Source organism: Saccoglossus kowalevskii, chromosome 15, assembly GCF_978046115.1.
Source record: "Saccoglossus kowalevskii chromosome 15, keSacKowa6.1, whole genome shotgun sequence".
In the NCBI taxonomy this organism is placed as follows: domain Eukaryota; kingdom Metazoa; phylum Hemichordata; class Enteropneusta; family Harrimaniidae; genus Saccoglossus; species Saccoglossus kowalevskii.
In genome coordinates, this window is record NC_140655.1 from 3,709,505 (window position 1) to 3,726,403 (window position 16,899).

Below are 16,899 nucleotides of genomic sequence, written 5' to 3' on the forward strand. Positions count from 1 at the left end.
CCCCTATTTTCTGTTGAAATTGATTGCCGCATAATCTAAGAATACTTGTATTTATATTCTAGTATAAAGTTGTTAATATTTATATTATGCACATTACCAATATGTTTTGCGGTTCTTTAGTGATAATGCCCTCACTTTAATCGTTGTTTTAACTTTCAATATCATTTTATCATCCGACACTGGTGCGAAATTCACGTCGCAATTTTTCACTAGCTTAGGGGGCACAGAGAAGACATTATGGGATATTTCTAGTTCGTAGTATGGCCGGTTTTCAGTGTCGCTGCATGACTATATATCATTCACTGACGGTAAGTTGTGGCATTTAATTGTATTATTTGACAATAGGGTCGATACTACATGTAGAAACCGTGTACACTCGTATGCCACTCGATTGTGCTGTATACCGTATTTTCTATGCTCAACTTATTTATTTATTTATTTATTAACACACAACATCCCTCGGAGGGGATGAAAAGGGTTACAAATCAGATATTAGTAAAAGAAAAATAACCACATAAAGAGTAAGGGAACAAAAAGGCATAAAAAAAAAAAAAAGATAATAAGTTGAATACAAGGAATGTATTACTGGCTTAGTTTATGTAGGTGCTGCTGTCTTGTATTAAAACAGTTTTTTAAATATTGCGCTAAAGGAATTGACATTTTCTCGTCACTTAGTAATGATATGAATTTATTTTCATTACTAAATTTGTCAAAATTTGGTATACGTTTATTAGCTACAATGTAAAGTTTTGATCTTATTTCATTGTAATGAGGACAATTTGTGACAAAATGTTGTTCATCTTCAACATGGTCATTGTCGCACATATTGCAGACTCTGTCTTTAAAATCCAATCCTGTATGCCGGCCTGTTTCAATTTTCAGACAGTGGTTGCCAAGTCTAAATTTTGTTAAGGATTTGCGAAGTTCACTGTTTTTCATAATTGTTAAGTAGTTTTCTTGTTCTATTTTGGTTTTAAAAAGTTTGTAGGTTCTTAGTTTATTTTTAGAATTTGATTTTTTCCTATTGTCATTATTTATTTCATTTTTCCACTCAGTTGTAAACTCTTCTTTTAATTTCTCATCAATTGTTTTTAATTTTGATAATGAGATAATATTTGTTTCATTTAAAAGATAAGAATGGTTAATATTATTTAATATCAGATCAAGTTTTTTAAACCATTTACTTTTAATAATTTTATTGACATAGTATGCTTCTTGAAGTAGAGTATTTGTGGAATTTGCAATACGATTGGCATATTTTATCATTTGTTTCTTAATAAAAGAGTCAAGAGGTAATTTTCCCAATTCACTATATATTGCCATGATTGGTGTATTTTTTGAGATACCAAGAATGTACCGATAGTATGTAAGCTGAACATCCTCTACAATTGATTTTGTAGAGCTTTCTTCTCCCCAAATGTCACTCCCATACACAATAACTGGTCTGATAAGTTTATCAAATAGTGACAGTAGTATGGACATGTCCAGATTACCAGATCCAATTTTGGTCTTTAATGAGAATAAGGCTTTTATTCCTTTTCTTTTTAGGTTTTTCATTGCATCTTTAAATTTACCATTTGGACTCATAGTTAAGCCAAGATAATTGAAATCTTTAACTATATTGATTTCTTTTCCTTCATAAAAGAATATTTCCTTGTTAAGGAGTCTGTTACACTTATTGAATATCATTATTTTTGTTTTATCTGTGTTGACAGACAACTGCCATTTTGATGTGTAGGCTGATAGTTTATCCAAACAGTTTTGTAATCCCCTTTTGGATTTTGAAAGAATCACAATATCATCTGCATAAAGAAGGCAATTAATGGGTGTGTTGTGTAACAGTGTAGGGTCACAATGATCATTATCAAAAATATCAGGCAGGTCATTAATAAATAAATTAAACAGACTTGGGCTAAGGTTGCATCCTTGTTTTACTCCGATATTTGAACAAAATGATTCTGTTAAACCATTTCTTGTTTTTACCTTATATTTCACATCACCATACATATCACATCACCATACATATCACATATCACATATCACATACATATCACATATCACATATCACATACATATCACATATCACATACCTTATATTTCACATCACCATACTTAAGTGCGTGTGATCCCGGTAATCCGGGACTGTGGTGGTATACTGGTAACGGCTCAGCGATCAAACGCCTGTGATAGACTTTAAAATATGACACATCAGCATTAATCCTTACCACAACGAAAAGTTTCCAATTTATTCATGACCATAAATTTCGTATAATAAATCAACCAGTAATAATTATCGAAAATTGTTTTTTGGAAAAGGAGTTTGGAGCTATCCGGCAATCAACTGGCAACATCAAGTCTAGTCGCCAATTTTTGGATATGGTCAATTTACTTGCCACTTAGCTGTATGACTCATTTGAATCAAAATTACAATGCTTTTTGTTGGTCCTTCGTCCACAACTATGTCCACACTGTTGGACATCGTTGATCCATCTTGTAAAATACAAGGCTAGATAATGAATCGAAGTGATCTATGCGAGTACTTTATTAACAGATAACACTGAAGAACACAACGCAAGGAATTGTGGTACAACTCATTAATTATACATGACATCATCTCCTCAGCCAATCAGAAATCACATCTAGTATTATATGACGTGTACAAAGTGAACAAATTAAGTTTATCCTAACACACACCTCATCATCTCATTGGTCCTTGTTTGAATAAAGTCAGAAAACGCTGACTTATAAATTTTACTTCTGTTCACTTCTGTGTCCAGTCCGTCAATCTGTCAGCTTACAGCTTCTGGTATATCTCAAACTTCATACATGCAATAATACAGTGACTTCATATATTTTGGGATAATTAATCATAATCTAAATTACGATGGCAACCATTTTAATGCCAAAAATTCATTAAAATCAAGCATGTCTGTCATTTCGGAACCAGATCTATAAAAATAAAACACACATTTTATATAATGGGGATATTCATGCACATCCTTTTGTTTCTCGGATCAGATTTAATATGGCCGTTTGGTGGCTGTTCCACGGCTACATGTACCCCGGTATATCTCTGACATGCCTCGAGCAATCATATTTCAAGCTTCACATCCACATATAAAACATGTTGCACATCATGTACACATGCACTTCTACATGTATGTGTACTTAGATTGAAAATAGGCAGAGACTACCTATTTTGTTTGTTTGTTGGGATGGGATATTTATTTTATTTTATGTTGTGCATTTCTCTAATGATTGTTATATCTTTATGATTAAAAAAAAAATCTGTATATGGCATTTTGCAAGTCAAGAGAAAAATTTTTGTCAATGTAATATGAATCATGATAAAATAGTGTTTTTTTATTTTGATGCATTTTGAAAATTGTAATTTATTCCAGCATTTGGTTGCACCAAATTTAACAATAATATTGTGAAGCAATAGATGTTTTTGCGGTCACCCTGCTTTATGTGTGTATGTTTGTCCCACCATTATCTTGAGAACCAATTTTTGCATTTCATTGAAATTTGGTACATAGATGCTCTGGGACAACACAACACAAATAATTTGATTAAAGTAATGCTCATTAGTTACCTCATTTGCAAAGGTGATCTTCATACTCAATAAAATCTGATTTTAATTAAACTTGTTGGAATTAATCAAACTACCAACCACAATCAAAAATAAATGCTCTCAGCACACAGAAAATCTTCCTTAGCGTTCTTAGATTTTTAACTATGTAGTTATTAAGGTAGAGATGCAGTTTATTTGGCTTGCTTTTTAATTGAGTAATTAGACAATGAAGATGGTATTATATATCCAACATGTTGTATATTTTCTGAAAGCTTATTATACAAACTTTGTAAAACTTGTCTTTATTTTAAATATCCAGAATGCGTTTTTGATTTTGGGTCAAAAATATGCTTTTTTGGACAAAAGTGGTTTAAAAAAAATTAGCTTAAAAACTTCAAGTCCATTTGTGGGTAAAATTACATCACTGGATACCTTGGTATACTACTAATTCAAATGCGTCCACTCATCTCTCTAACGACTTTCAAAGTCGCACAGCATGACCTCAAAGTTCACTCTTTTCTATTTTTGCATAATTTATATATCCATGTTAATTGCGGACTTGTTATTTTTGTTCCACTCGCCGTAATAAACTGTCCGGACGCATTTTGAAGGGGGAACACCTTGTCAATAATGTGTGAAAATTTCGAGGCAAATGGCCAAAGCGTCTATCAGCTATTTTAATTTAAAACCCAAGAATTCACCAAAAATAGAAGACGAGAAAAAGGCTAATTTGCATATTTGTGCGTTAAACCGGGATTTACTGCTTTGTCATACTTTGTCATACTTTCTAGACTATTGAAATTGAAAGTTGACGTATAGACATAGACATTTTATGTAAAATCGTTGGACCAGAACAACTGCTCTTGAATATATAAATCAGAAACACGTCATTCATACCAGTGTTTTGATGGGGTCGGTAAAAACACGTGGCAATGCCCAGTAAATATAACGTCATCTCATGAATTATTAAACAGGGGGCGGTCCTAGGAAGGTGACCTTTTATCACGATCAAAACATGGCTTCTCTTCGATGTATTTTCAATAAAAAATCTACGAGTATTTCAGAGCCTATGGTTTACCGTGAAGAGTACAAAGTGGGATATTAAATTATTTATCCTTGATGATTTTTATGTAGTATTGAGAACCAACTCCAGGAAGCGAACGCACAATAATGAATAATCGCGTAATCCTAGAATCGAAACGCGAGGCACAGAAGTTTTGTTCATCGTTTCCAATCCCATTTTTCCCACTGCAACATATTTGTTAAAAGAAATATTTGAATTATGTTCGTTTTTTAAGGAGGCATTTTTTTATTTTTCCGATTTTGGCAACGCCTTATTCAGGGATTTTCTAAGACAGTCGCAGACAATCAGCGCACGGATGTACGTACAAAACATGCTGTTGTACTACCGGCGACGGTCGCCTGCAAGAAGAGAGCTCCAGCTCCTAACGTAAAAGTTTTAAAATTTCGACCGGTTTTAAATAATTAGTGTTGGAAATCTGACATGTTTTAAGAGTGCAAAATTAAGATGCATTTTCGAGCGGTCGAATTTTTCTGAATAGAAATCGGCAAATGAAAAAAACAGGAGTGCTAAACAGTGTGCTTCGGTAGTTTAAAAAAATGGAATGTCCGTCAAATTTACGTAAACTTCCCCATTTTTCACGGAAAAAGCAAAGGTCGTGGCCGTGTTGCAGGCTAAAAAACTCAAAAATCAAAACAAAATCATCAATCAGTAAGTATTATGACAAGGAAAGCAAAACATCAGACGCGGAGAAGCGGTCAGCGCGTCGAAAGAGTTGTTACCGTAATGTATCAAGTTACCTCTCCCTGTGATTTATTTTTCATTGAAATTATTTGGTTGTTTTCAATTAATTTTAGCGTACCTTTGCAATTTATTTTAGCATTGTCAGTTGTTTGCTTCATTGAATTAAACGGAGTTCGTCCGGTTGCAAACAAAGCTGTCTCGCACCACCGAGCAAAACTTGCGAATGATCGAAGTACAGGTACCCATTGGACAACTTGAAAGATACACAAAAGTTTGTATCTCCCCGACCCAGTGCAATATATCCGGTTAGAATCAAAGCTCACGTGTCCCTTATTTGAGGGACCAGATTCTGCCGTAAATTCGGGATGGGATTTAGAAAAAAAATAAAATGGGACTTTTAAGGTGTATTTTGGCGTCATTTCAATCATTCCTAATGCCTAAAATAGAGTCTAAGTTTTACCGTAGTCATTGACGCCTATTCAAGAGTATGATGTTTATTGTGACTAGCGTGAATGGCCCGGGGTAAGCTTCGTTTCGACTATGAGCAGTTATCACTGTAAACAATGTTAAATTATTCTTCACATGCTCAGTTTATTTTTTGAGAACAATTATTTAAAAATAAAATCTCTCAGTCAATCAGAAACTCGGATTCATGCCTTCAGGGAAAGTCATGTTTGGACGCTCACATCGATTTGTTTTTCGTTCGGTGGGCTGATGCCTTCGGTGTAGCTTTTGCATCTTCCGACATAGAAATCATCTGAATCTTCTTTCTACCTTTCTTTCTTTTCACACCACGCATAATGTAATGATAAAAATTAAGAAAAACGCTGAGGAAATATAATGTTTGGTTTGCTAGCGAGCGAGAACTGATTTGAGAATAATTGCACATGCGCGTGAATTGAATGAACTATGACCCGTACAATCTCGATTTGCATATTGTCAATCAAAGGTCTTGTTATTTGGTTACTCATGCAAATTAGGCAATTGGACATAAACATTGCCACGTGTGAGTGTTTTTTATTTTTAACCAGAAAATAAACAGCAATGTTAACGGTGTTCCAATAAGAATTCATTGGTCAAATTTTCACAGAATGTTCTTTAGATAAAAATCTATATAAAAAACGAAAAAAACTATTTTTGATTGAAATTCACAAATAAAGTGCATCTCTACCTTAAATAACAGTTCATACAATTATCTAAACTGTCTTGAAATTGCTCTGCTAATTAATATCCATATTAATAGGTCCAGAAAACGGGCTGATTTTTACTCACTTGGTAATTTGATGTGTTTAAGTAGGTACATGTACTCATATTAAGTGTCCAATTTTCAGGTGGTTTATGTATTTGTAATGCTCTGTATGAATACCGGTATATGTAGTGAAATTTTAAAGTTGAATCATCTATGGCGAGAGAAATAGAAGAAAAGCTTGTTGTACAATTAAATGTTTGCTTTATTCATTGATCGATTTAATTCTCAGACAAAATCCTGACTTTAAATTACACACATGTAAAACGGAATAAATTTACAACAGTGAGTTTTTATTGTATTCAGTGCATTGCACTTGCATGGCTTCTCCTCATTGTCTGCCGTTTAGTGGTGCAGTTTCACTTCGGCAAAAGTTGGAAAAACAGACTGTAGCCGGACTCAGAATCTTTTATTGAATTATTAGTCCCTATTCGGACAAAGTCCGATTGCGGGGACTTATAATTTGGTCTCCGTCCGTCCGTCCGTCTGTTCGGAGTCATATTTCAGAATCCTTTGAACCGATTTTTTTCATTCTTTGCATGTGCCTAGTACTTTATGTGGGACATATGCACATGCAGTGGTTTAGCGATTCAATTCAAAATGGCCGACTGGCAGCCATCTTGTTTTTTGAAAATGTTTTATTTTGGACATGCTTTGTCAGTTGTCATTCAAACCTGGTACATAGATTATACATGTTAGGATACATGTCCATGACGATTTACTTCGCAATTGGATCAAAGATGGTCGACTGGCAGGCATCTTGTTTTTGTTTTTTTATGCGGTATCTTGGACGTGCTCTGTCAGTTTTCATTCAAATTTGGCACATACATGTACTTTATACATGTTAGGATGCATGTCCATGACAATTTGTTTCAAAATCTGGTCAAGGATGGCCGATTGACAGCCATCTGACTTTTTGGCCTTACTACTATATTTCCACAATTTATGTACCATTTTCATTCGTATTTGGCACTTACATCATACATATCAGTGTGTTTCATAATCAGATCAAAGATGGCTGAATAACGGCTGTTTTTATTTTGGCCATATTACTATGACACGAAACGCGTGTTTTGATGTAAATAAACAATCTGTTGTATACGCCACTTGGAACTCAAGTTTCAAGGACATGCTCGCGACAACCCCTCCGCTTTAATATGACGAGCACAAAGAGAACTTAACGGGAACTGTGTCATTTTCAATGACTTGTTTTTATTAAATAATAAATTTCATAGATATAAAAATAAATGCATGCGACTTCAATGTTATTTTAGTTCATGCAAATTACGTGGAGGCAAACCTGACCTCGCTCACACTCGACGAGTACAGGAGTACAGAAACCCGTAATCTGACAGAGTTGGTGCAAATTACCAAGAGCTCCGGAATATGAAAGTTTGGTCGAATTTTCAGAGTCGCTAAAACCGAAATTTCGGAGGTCTTAAAATTACGAAAACTCGCCAAAAACACCGGCGTATGAATTTCTAGAGCGGTCAAAATTCTAGAGTTTTTGCGGTATCCCATGGGAATACTAGACTGGGTTTTAAAACCAACTCATGAAGAGAGTTTTTGCACAGTTTGATACACATTTGCAAACCTACCAATAAAATCTTCACAGAAAACAAGATGTCAGAAAATCAATATAAGCACTCCTATGAATTGGGTGCCAAACTTTTGATCAAGATCTGCAGTCAAAAGAAAGTCCAAAGTTATCAAAACAAAAACAATGCTAAAATACATAAAAAGCAAAAAGTTGCATCCACATTTTGAAAGAAAAATTGTACTCAAAAATAAAGTTCAAACGACAAAAAAATGTTTTGTTGAATTGTATAAATTTTTAAAATTAAAATTCACAGGAATTTGTTTCAGCTATTAGAACAGAATGATATAGCTTTTATAATATTAATTTAAAAACGTACTTCAAAAACAAAGATTGCAGTGTTTGAAAATGTAGATTCTCAGGAGGTAACAGTATTGTTGACTTCACTTTTCACTGGACACCAACCAACTGTTTGATTTGATTTACATACAAAGCAGATCTTAATAAATGCGAATTGATAGTTATTCCTAGAGGGTTTTTTTTTTTATTTTTCAAACAATACAGTAGTCACATATAATAAGGCAGTTCATATTTGTCTCAGTGAATCATTAATTTGTACACCTGTACAAAATACTTGGACAAAAGCCAGCTAAGATTTTCTGTTATCTTGCATGTTTTATGAATTTATTCGTGTCTAAATGCAGCACTTTTTTTCAGAGATGAGGCATTTGTTTTTATACTAAAATATCAGAATTTCTTTGAATAAAGCTTAAAATAATTAAACAAATTAGACATCAATGTTTTTGTAAGATATTTATATTAATAAGAGCATTCCCACTGCTGTTTCATTCAAAAAACTTGTTTTAATTCAAAATTGATTATGACAATGCATATTCAACTATGATAAAGGGATAACATTATAAAGCAAAGGGTAAAGTCACCAGAGTTCAACTATGTTTTTATCTTCAGTAAACCAGTATGACAGCATATAACCCCCCCCCCCCCATAATCAGATTGCTCTGCATCAGTTCTAATAATCAATGCCTTTAAAGTTTCTTAAATCATGTAAAAGTGATTGCTTCCAATCATGCAGATATTCATAGCATCATTCAATTTATGAATTTGTTTGACATATACTCTTTCCTTTAAAAGTTGTAGTTTTGCTCAACTACTATCTCCTTCTTTTTCTATCTATAGTTCCTCTTGCCAGTGTTCAAAGTCATGTTTGAAGAAAGTAAATAAAAGTGTTCTTACCAAATGAACAAAGTTTGCTGTAGAAAGAATACCATAACGAAAAACTACAACACAACCATGCAAAGCAGTTGTAAGTTTCCATTAGAATCAATTTCAAATATCTTAATATGAATAATTAAAGCCACAAGTAGTATCAGTTGGGCCCAAGCTTTCAGGCATCTGTTTCATAATTAATGAGGTCACATGTTGCCATATTTTCACCATGCTAAATACTTAAAATCTATTATTTATCATGGCATGGATGTGGACTAAATCAGTGACAATGAATTGTTCTGTTGAAGTTGTTTTTCCTTACATCAGTGCTGTGTTTAACAGTGAAAAACTCAAAGATTGAATTAATGTTCTGAGTACATATCATACAAAAAATGTACTGTTTCAGGTTTTATATGCTCTACTGTTAAAGATGCATTTTTGATACAAGTACAGTATACATATTTAAAAAGGTTGAAATATTTATAATTCAGAATATGGACAGAAGCATTCCATTGCATACTGAGTGAAAGCCGATTTCATTTTGAATTAATGCCATATAGGTATTTTATTTTCTCCATAGGAATACATACAAAATAAAAACAAATATGGGAAACATTTTGTTGCTAAATCCTTCTACAAATTACATACAAATTGCAAAACCACCTAATTAGGCACAAAGACTTTATAAAAAAGTACACTGTTCAATTCAACATATTGTAAAAGGAAACCCTTAATTTTGTATGGTTATAGCAGTTACTGCATACAAATACCAGTAAGAATATGTGACAACTGTTATGAAATATGAGTAGTAAAATTATTCTGCCTGTTACTACAATGGGGCATGTATTATGCATGATTGATTGGAAAGTGTCTTGTGTGGAAATTACAAAAAAACGTTTGAAAAGAAAATTGTATGTAGGAAGCAAGATCTATAAAGAACCTCAGAGATCTTTTTGTCAATGGTTTCTCCCCAATATGTGTATAAATATATTTGAAAAGGATATTCATTTGTTTCAGAACAACTCCTCCTTCAACTGGAGAGAAAAATATATTTTGCTGAAGAGAATGACGGAAAGGTATTTAGTTTTGTTTAATATGCATCATTTATCCAATGCTAGCTTATTAACTATTATATCTAAGCATCAATGTATCATTTTGCAAGTTGATTGTAAACTTGCCAATGAAAATTTCTGATAATGTCTCCCATTGTAAAATTGTTTTTGTCATTGCATACTCTTGTAAATGTTCACATTTGGGGTGATATGTATTTCTTTTTTTATTTGAAACTGTATTCTTGTTTGTGCTACTGCTTGTTACGTGATATATTTATGATACATGTACTATTTTATTTTTCAATATTTTTGAGGTGTGTACAAGATTTTTGTGTACACCCCCCCAAATTGTAATGATGGAGGAAGTGATTGATTCACCAATGTAATGAGTTACTTTTTTATTTTAGCCCAGGTTTAGAGTAAGGAAAATGTTTATTAAGCAAAAAAATTATTACATGTTGCAAGGTGTTCAATGCATGTTGATTATAATATACTTATAGCATTTATACTATACCACAGGGAAGCTTATAATACTTTCACTATGTTATTTTTCATAAAACGTACCTATGTATTTATAATAGATGTTACTGCCTTATTTACAGTTTTGCAACCAGATTTGTGCAAGATTTCTTGCTTAAAGAAGCAATAGCATTTCTAGTGGCAAGAAAGAATGGTACCGTACATCATGAAAAACAGCCAATGATCTTTGCCAGCAAACAGAGATGCTAAAAAGATAAGGTAACTACATGTAAATACAAATCTGCTTGAATTCTATAGTATCTTATACCAACACTTGAGAGAATGCATTAACAAAATTATCTCTGTTTTGTCATCAGGTGGGAAAAGCCAGACTTCAATAACTTCATCAGACATTACCACAATCCATGAAAAAATAATTATTTTTGGGAGTGATAGAATTATTAGAAGAACAACATAAATTATCTTTTGAGTTGTTAAATTATCAGAAATGCATTTTGAGTGATTGAATTATAAGATTATAATTCTAGTAACTAAATTGCAGGATTGGAAACGAAGAAGAGATTGCAACAGACGTTAGCGTTACATGTACCATCCACAGAGTTTGTCAAGTTTTGAGAACAATGTATTAGTTCATTCATGCCACTGTAACAACCATGTGCTGTGAAAAAATTTTGAATAAAAGTTGTAATTTGCAATAAAAATAATAACACTTGCACTTGCTCAATCTTTTTCTCATACATTTTATTGGTACCACTCATCTCATTTTGTAGGAGTTGGGTGGCCCTGAGAATGACTTCAAAAGTGTCTCCATGACTTCAAAAGTGTCCCTTAATAGTTTATTTTTAGTCCCCGTTCGGACGCAGTCCGAAAACGGGGACTTATGTTTTGCCCTGTGTGCGTGCGTCCGTCCGTCCGTGCGTCCGTGATCACCTGTATCTCGAACATGCATGGACCGATTAAGTTCAAACTTCACTCATACATCACACATTATATGGGACATATGCACATGCATTTTTTTCATGATCCGATTAACGATAGCCGAATAGCGGCCATTTTAAGGCCGAAAATGCATCAAAATCGCACATTTTCACCATTCCGGACCCGGATCTCAGTTATGCATGGACGGATTTTGTTCAAATTTGGTACATACATTAAACATAATAGGACCTTGATGCACGTCTTTTTTTTTTTGGGATCGGGTTCGAAATGGCCGACTGGCGGCCATTTTGTTTTAAAGAATTCAGTTCTGGATCCGTATCTGAGACATGCTTGGATTGATCGAGTTCAAACTTCACACACACAAGGTACATCATGTCATAAATATGTATGTGCATTTGTTTCATGATCTCATTAACGATAGCCAAATGGCGGCCGCTTTAAGGCCGAAAATGCATTGAAATCGCACATTTTTACCATTCCGGACCCGGATCTCAGTTATGCATGGACGGATTTCATTCAAATTTGGTACATACATTAAACATAATAGGACCTTGATGCACGTCATTTTTTTTTCCGGATCAAGTTCGAAATAGCCGACTGGCGGCCATTTTGTTTTAAAGAATTCAGTTCTGGATCCGTATCCGAGACATGTCTGGATTGATCAAGTGCAAACTTCACACACACAAGGTACATCATGTCACAAATATGTATGTGCATTTGTTTCATGATCTCATTAACGATAGCCAAATGGGGGCCGCTTTAAGGCCGAAAATGCATTGAAATCGCACATTTTCACCATTCCGGACCCGTATCTCAGTTATGCATGGATGGATTTTGTTCAAATTTGGTACATACATTAAACATAATAGGACCTTGATGCACGTCTTTTTTTTTTTGGATCAAGTTCGAAATGGCCGACTGGCGGCCATTTTGTTAAAGAATTCAGTTCTGGATCCGTATCCAAGACATGTCTGGATTGATCAAGTTCAAACTTCACACACACAAGGTACATCATGTCACAAATAGATATGTGCATTTGTTTCATGATCTGCTTAACAATAGCGGAATGATGGCCATTTTAAGGCCGAAAATGCATCAAAATCACGTATTTTCACAATTCCAGAACCGGATCTCAGTCATGCATGGATGGATTTTGTTCAGATTTAGCACAATGTGTTGTACATATGCAGGTGCATTTCGGTCATGATCTGCTTTGAATGTATATGTCACTCAAATATGAACGGAACGGGGACGTGTCATTGATAATGACTTGTAATAATTAGCATTTATGCCGTCTCTTAGTTGTTCTTAAATATAACAAATTAATATGACTTCAAAAGTATCCCTTAATATTTTTAATTTAATAATTTGCATTTATGTCACCATTAATTGTTAATGAATATAACAAATTAATATGACCTCAAAAGTGTCCCCATGTCTTCAAAAGTGTCCCTTAATAGATATAATTTAATAATTTGCATTTATGTCACCATTACTTGGTCATGAATATAACAATATATGACCTCAAAAGTGTCCCTCAATATTTTTAATTTAATAATTTGCATTTATGTCACTATTACTTGTTAATTAATATAACAAATTAATATGACCTCAAAAGTATCCCCATGTCTTCAAAAGTGTCCCTTAATATATAAAAATTTAATAATTTGCATTTATGTCACCATTACTTGGTCATGAATATAACATATTAATATGACCTCAAAAGTGTCCCCATGTCTTCAAAAGTGTTCTTTAATATTTTTAATTTAATAATTTGCATTTATGTCACCATAACTTGTTAATGAATATAACAAATTAATATGACCTCAAAAGTGTCCCCATGTCTTCAAAAGTGTCTTATAATATATATAATTTAATAATTTGCATTTATGTCACCATAACTTGTTAATGAATATAACAAATTAATATGACCTCAAAAGTGTCTTTTAATATATATAATTTAAAAATTTGCATTTATGTCACCATTACTTGGTCATAAATATAACAAATTAATATGACCTCAAAAGTGTCCCCATGTCTTCAAAAGTGTTCTTTAATATTTTTAATTTAATAATTTGCATTTATGTCACAATTACTTGTTAATGAATATAACAAATTAATATGACCTCAAAAGTGTCCCCATGTCTTTAAAAGTGTCCTTTAATATTTTTAGTTTAATAATTTGCATTTATGTCACCATTACTTGTTAATGAATATAACAAATTAATATGACCTCAAAAGTGTCCCCATGTCTTCAAAAGTGTCTTTTAATATATATAATTTAATAATTTGCATTTATGTCACTATTACTTGGTCATGAATATAACAAATTAATATGACCTCAAAAGTGTCCCCTGATATTTTTAATTTAATAATTTGCATTCATGGTACAATTAGTTGTTTGTGAATATAACAAATTAATACGACTTCAAAAGTGTCCTGTGTCTTCAAAAGTGTCCCTTAATATATTTAATTTAATAATTTGCATTTATTTTGCACGCACTAGAAATACATATATGAACTAATTTTCATCACACTTTCAAAATAGCCTTAGTCACTAAATCTTAGCAATCTCTAAACGAAACTTTAATATGTTATAAATATTAAATTATAAATAATATTAATTGTGTATGTTAAAACTCTTTTTTAGGTTACATTATACGACCTTTATATATCATTTATTTATAACTTAATATTTATATAATAAACTATATATCCCTTCGGTGTTTAGTGTCTGCTAGCATTGCTGTCATTTCACTATGCTGACTTACTACATCGTCACATGGGATACACACCGAGCATAACCCCCTACCTTACTGCATTTACGCTCTGGGACACTTTTGAAGTCAGGGACACTTTTGAAGTCTTAACAAACGTCTCCAGGTGTAATCTTGGTGAAGTTGAAGAGTGTGGTTAACAAGCTAGAAGGATTCTTGTTTAATATAGTGAATATATTTTTGACACCGGGGTAGGGGGGGGGTACTCACATTGAAGTGCTATATGTAATAGTTTTTATTGAAGTCATATCCTAAAAATGGACATAGATCTAAGTACAATAATGCATGGTTGTCATTCCATGTCAGAAACATGATACACTAGAAGATACACTAGTATAAAAAAACTAAACTAAACACAACTAAAACAACAAACTTTCTCGAAAGTGGGTTAGAAATGCAAATTAATTAAGTAAATGTTAGGATTACTTATTTAGATATCTGTGAGGCAGCTGTTTTTTTAATTTGCTTTCTCTTATGTTGAAACATTCGTATACTAGTATATATTTTGCTAGACATTTTAGCATGACAGTATTCTTTGTGCCTAGTATGTCAATAAAGCTTATATCCGTGTTGCCCTCAGAACACTGTCTAATTGTGTTGAGAAGGATTTGTCTTTCACGTTTGTATAACTGACATTTTAACAGAAAGTGTTCTTCATCTTCAATATCATTTGTATTGCATACAGGACAGCTTCTTTCGGTAATTTCAATTTTATGGTATCTGCCCATTTCAATTTGTAAAACATGTGCGCTTAATCTTAGTTTGGTCATTGATAATCTTTGTAGTGGGTCCAAATTCAGTTTTTAATTTTCTATAAGTACGTAGTTTATTTCTGTGGTTAATACCTTTATTGTCATGGTTTAGAGAATCCCTACTGTTTATTTTGATGTTTGTTTCAAGTGCTGTAGTAATATTATTTATTAGGTATTTGTTCTCATTAATCTTTACATTTTCCCACTCGTGTTTCATATTAAGGTCTTTGAGAATTGTTGTAATACAATTGACCCAATTTTGGCTGTCTGTGTTATCCATATTGATTGCCAATCTGTATGCTTCATTTATGAGGCTGTTTTAAGGCATATTACGCAATCTCAACCAATATTTAAACATCTGTCTGATACATGTAGTTATTAGGGGGTATCGTCCCAATTCTAATAAGCAGGCAAGGTTTGTGATCCTGCAGTTTACTTTCAGTATGTAAAGTTTTAAGTGCATTTTTTCCTTTGGTGACAATAAGTGCATCAGATAGTTTTTATTTTTTATTATGTCACATGTCCAAATTTCTGCACAATATGTATTGGTTTGATCATAGTGTCAAACATTTTCAGATAGATTTTGATGGGAACTTGTGTTCCCGAGTAGAGCATCTGCTTCAATTTGAAAAAATGCCTTCAGAGCCCGGTTTTTCAAGTCTACTTGTGCTATATCTAGGTTCTCAGTGGTATTTAGTTTTATACCAAGATGAGGATGCTCTTTCTAATTCTTGATCATTCACATAAAATCTGGGATGCTATCATTTTTATTTACATTTTGTTCAGAACCTTGTAGTTGTTTAATTAGGTCCCAATATTTGTTTGGATTAAATTTTCTCATTGTGTCTAGTTTATTAATAATGTCATTTTTTAAATCTCTCTTACGTTTTTTTAGGAGCCGTCTGTAATTTCGCTTGAGACTATAGCATGTTATTCTAAGTTGTTTATTGTATGGATGCTGACTGAGTGTTGATGATATTTTTTTATTTCTTTTTTCATATTATTGATATCTTTTGTAAACCATTTAGGATTTTTGTTTTCTATACATATGTATATGTGCCGCCAAAAGGGGTCCCAAATTTACCACTTCTGTCAGAAAAGGGGTATGTTATTTAACCCTGTCTGTCTGAAAAGGGGTATGTTATTTAACCCTGTCTGTCTGAAAAGGAGTATGTTATTTAACCCTGTCTGTCTGAAAAGGGGTATGTTATTTAATCCTGTCTGTCTGAAAAGGGGTATGTTATTTAACCCTGTCTGTCTGAAAAGGGGTATGTTATTTAACCCTGTCTGTCAGAAAAGGAGTATGTTATTTAACCCTGTCTGTCTGAAAAGGGGTATGTTATTTAACCCTGTCTGTCTGAAAAGGGGTATGTTATTTAACCCTGTCTGTCTGAAAAGGGATATGTTATTTAATCCTGTCTGTCTGAAAAGGGGTATGTTATTTAACCCTGTCTGTCTGAAAAGGGATATGTTATTTAACCCTGTCTGTCTGAAAAGGGGTATGTTATTTAATCCTGTCTGTCTGAAAAGGGGTATGTTATTTAACCCTG

The 16,899-nt window shown here is 33.0% G+C and overlaps 1 long non-coding RNA gene across 2 annotated transcripts; it reads left to right on the forward strand.

Moving 5' to 3' along the window:
- Nucleotides 1–216: 216 nt before the first annotated feature.
- On the forward strand, nt 217–11,588 carry LOC102804459 (uncharacterized). Of its 2 annotated transcripts, XR_014926598.1 has the most exons (5): nt 217–308; nt 9,320–9,446; nt 10,367–10,425; nt 11,004–11,139; nt 11,238–11,588. It is a non-coding gene; the product is annotated as an uncharacterized LOC102804459 (long non-coding RNA). The 2 variants fall into 2 exon arrangements; XR_014926597.1 differs by lacking the exon at nt 9,320–9,446 and having other exon boundaries at nt 223–308.
- The last annotated feature ends 5,311 nt before the right edge of the window (nt 11,589–16,899 follow it).